Source organism: Morone saxatilis, unplaced genomic scaffold, assembly GCF_004916995.1.
Source record: "Morone saxatilis isolate NCDOM2014 unplaced genomic scaffold, NCSU_SB_2.0 Contig14, whole genome shotgun sequence".
In the NCBI taxonomy this organism is placed as follows: Eukaryota; Metazoa; Chordata; class Actinopteri; family Moronidae; genus Morone; species Morone saxatilis.
In genome coordinates this window covers 351699-355446 of record NW_023339696.1, presented here as the reverse complement: position 1 = coordinate 355446, position 3748 = coordinate 351699, and positions in this window count along the sequence as shown.

Below are 3748 nucleotides of genomic sequence, written 5' to 3'. Positions count from 1 at the left end.
ATAGTGAGTGGCTACCAATCCTTTCCTTCTGTCCTCTTTACCCTATTTCCTCCTCCCCCCGAGTGAGGAGTTGTAGAGTGTGATGGCACGAGGGACAAAGGAGTTCTTAAGTGTTAACATTAGCTGATTCAGGAAATGAATGGCAATAAATTGATTCATGGAAAACTTTCAATATGAATAGGTGAGCTACTAGAGCGTCCCAAGGAACCTAAATACATAACATAATTTTTAATCTTTGGGCTTGGGGGAAGGTGTCATTATTTTCAAGTCACAGGACTCAAGTCCAAGTGAGTATTTAGTTTGACTTCAAAGCGGGTTTACTAGATGTGGAACGAACTTGCAATCTTGCAATGTATGTCTATTTATGTCTATTTTTTCCAGTGCCAGAAGTACAATTCTCATGATGGCCCAGAGGAAAATATCTTGTTGTTGTGATTAATAAATATCGTATATGCACAGCAATGTTAATTGTTCGTGCAACAAACATTTTCCACTAGAAGAATTTTTTGGTGAAATAAATTGTACTTAATCTGAACTCTTATTTGTGGGCTCTGGTCAAATTAATGTGATATGTAAAAAGTGTACCATGAACCTGTAATTAACCTTAGACAAGGAGGAATACAACTAAAAGTAACAATATTTGGTCTTAAGTAAAGTCAGTTTTATTTTAAAAATCAACTTACACAAAAAATATTTAGCACTGACCTTCTTCTGACCTCTAGAACTCGTTAGTTAGAGCCATTAAACATTTCCCTTTCTCATTAACCCCCTTCCCCTGCTTGTGGTTTCTGGGTGTTTGTTGTTAGTTTCCTGTCACAGAGGAAGTGCCTCACCCTGCCGCCTAGCTCCCTATTGGCCCCAGATGAACAGTGATTTTTTTTGGGGGGTGTGACGGGGCTGGACAAGAGGATAGATAGAGGGATCGGAATATGGATAGGGAGACATGGGCACAAAAAGACAGGGAGGCAGAAGACTGAGATCAGTGCAGAAAGTGCCAAATATAGACGGATGAGAGTTGGAAGGAGCAGACGCTTCACTGCTAGGGAGGAAATGGCTTTGTGTTGCAGGAGGTAAGCATGAACACAACAATGCAGACAGAGAACCAAATCAGTTTCATACTCATTGGAATGTGTAGAATTTTGTTAATTTGTTTTGAGTGCTCTACCTTTTTCTGCTTTATTTCAAAGGACTGATACAATGTTTTCACTAGTTTTAACCAAATAATAAATACTGAGGATTCAGTAATGGACCCAGTCATCTGTTATCTGTGGAGATTTTTTTGCAGCATATTATCATACTGCTGCTAGTCCACATACATGCCTTTCTTGGTCTGGTCACTCCCAATCCTTGTACCAGTGTCTGGATAGTACAGTGGCGCTGGACAGGTTTGGGGGGGGCTGTGCTAAGGACTGCTGGTGTCTGATTATTTGTCCTGTTGACTTCATGTCTTTTTTCATTCTCATCTCATTGACTTGTGGAGTTTAGTTTTTGTGATAACTTGTGTGTATTTCTAAATAAAACATGCATCCGTGTTGCATGAAAACGTTTATGTATTCTGGTATGAATTTGTGTGTGGTTCCAGTTTTGCTGTCAACATTAAAGCAGAAACAATGAACTTTCATTTTGTGTTGGTCCTGGCAACCCCTATGGACAACAGTGGTAGTGGTTCTATGGCTTTGTTTCATTGATTTCAAGGGGGATCCGACCGCTGGTATTTAGAAAAATTACAGAAATAGTCAATCTTCTCACTGATGGTCTTGGCATCGGTATTAAATTGAGGCTGATCATAACCAGTTAAAAACTCCTTGTACTACATTTAATTATTATATATTATTACTTTCCCCAGCACTTAGTACTCTAACTAATTACTAATACATGACGGTAATAGCATTACAGTTACTCCCAAAGAAATTTTGTTACAACTTTACTTTGGTTGTCACCTCCTACTGATTTAAAATCCAACAATCAACTCACATCCTTTGATTCATATATGTAATCATGCATATCACCAAGCAGAAAGATAACTTGGAAGATGAAAACGCTAACGTTCAGAAACTGGGAATGTTCCCATTATTTTGATCTTAACAGACAAAACTAGGCCCCTATGCCTGAATTTTAGGCATAGGGGCCTTTGTGGGGAGTAGCAGAAAAATAATATAACTAATAGTGTAAATTACTGTTGAGAGGGAGTAATAAGTAAATTAATAATATTACTTTTGAAAAGAGAAGCAAGTAATGAGTAATAAATTACACTTTTTGAGTAACAAGCCCAACACTTTATTGTCTCCCAAAGCGATAGGGAAAGTTTCAGCAAATATGACATAAAGTTATTTTTATAAAAGTTAGCTACTGCAGCTTTAATCTACCATTCAAAAACATTTTTTTTTTAAGGGCGGTGCTCAGGTCACTGTCCCACTGTCGTGATAATGTCCTTCTCTCTCTATCTCTTATTATTATCTGGGTGAGGGGTGAAACATCAAAACATGAATAAAATGCAGAAAGAATATTTGGGATACCATCATTAAATTATAGCAGAATTGAATTTGAGGTCCATACCAAACACATTCTCTCTCACAAGCCATAATGTTATAAAAACAAGAATAGGAATGTCAGAAAAATAAAATTTCAAGTGTAAACTTTTCCTGATAGATAAGTGTTTCTTAATGCTGATTTGTGCATAAGTGCTGATAGTACATAACGTTTCCCAACTGAACTCCACCAACTTCAAACCATGGGAGGAACACAGACATTAAAATATTTCTCCAAAACTGACTTTGGCAAATATAGTGTGTTCATGTGAGACCCAAACAAATGATTGATCCTACAAACAGGTATTTTCTGTATAAAAGCATTTTCTTGGCTCTTCTTTGAGTGTACTGTCTTTAAGAACTGTAATGAGAACTTTTATCCTTATTTTGTCTCTTGTTTATGAATAATCTTTTATTGTTTTTAAGGAAACAATAAAAGAATGATTAAATGAAAAAAATGTCAACAGCAATGGAGCCCCTAAGGGGACATGGTCAAAACAAAACCCATTTATGGTGAGCCCTCCCTCCGGCTCACCATATGATGTAAAAAATATAATGCTATGCTTCAAGATTTTTCTAGTTGTTTCATCTCAATTTTAAACTTTAATGTACAATTAAACTCAATGTACAATTAAACTCAAAATACAGTTCTATTTTTAAAAATAGCAGGTTTCGGGGCTTCACGTGTTGTTTGGCAGCAAACAACAAATAAAGATGATATAAACCTGAATTAAATAAAGGTTGTTACAAAACTATTCAGGACATAACATTTTTGATTTATTCCGACCAAGCCCCAAGATACGTCATGCTGTTTGTTGTTTATCTTATAAATGAGGTGTTCATCGGAAGCTGTTTCTGCCAGGGTATTTTTGATAGTTTGGAGATTGTTGTCTTAGTGTGGCCCTCAGAGGAGAGAAAATGCTGACTATTAGCTACTTTGAATATCTTTGATATTTTTGTAATTTCCAAGAGGTGTAAGCTTGGGTTGACAGTTACCAATGTCCCCAGTTCTCTTCTCCATGATATTATGCAAGAAATTGACCAATGAGGGGCGACTAAAAAACATATTCACTATGTTGCCCTGACTGGAGTTGCATTTACTAGTATAGGTCATCAAAAGTAACCTCTAAATCTCTTTCCCACTCTGTTCTCAGCCCTCCAGTGCTTACAATATAATATGTGTGACATCTTGAACACACAAAACTCTGTTAAAAAGCTTA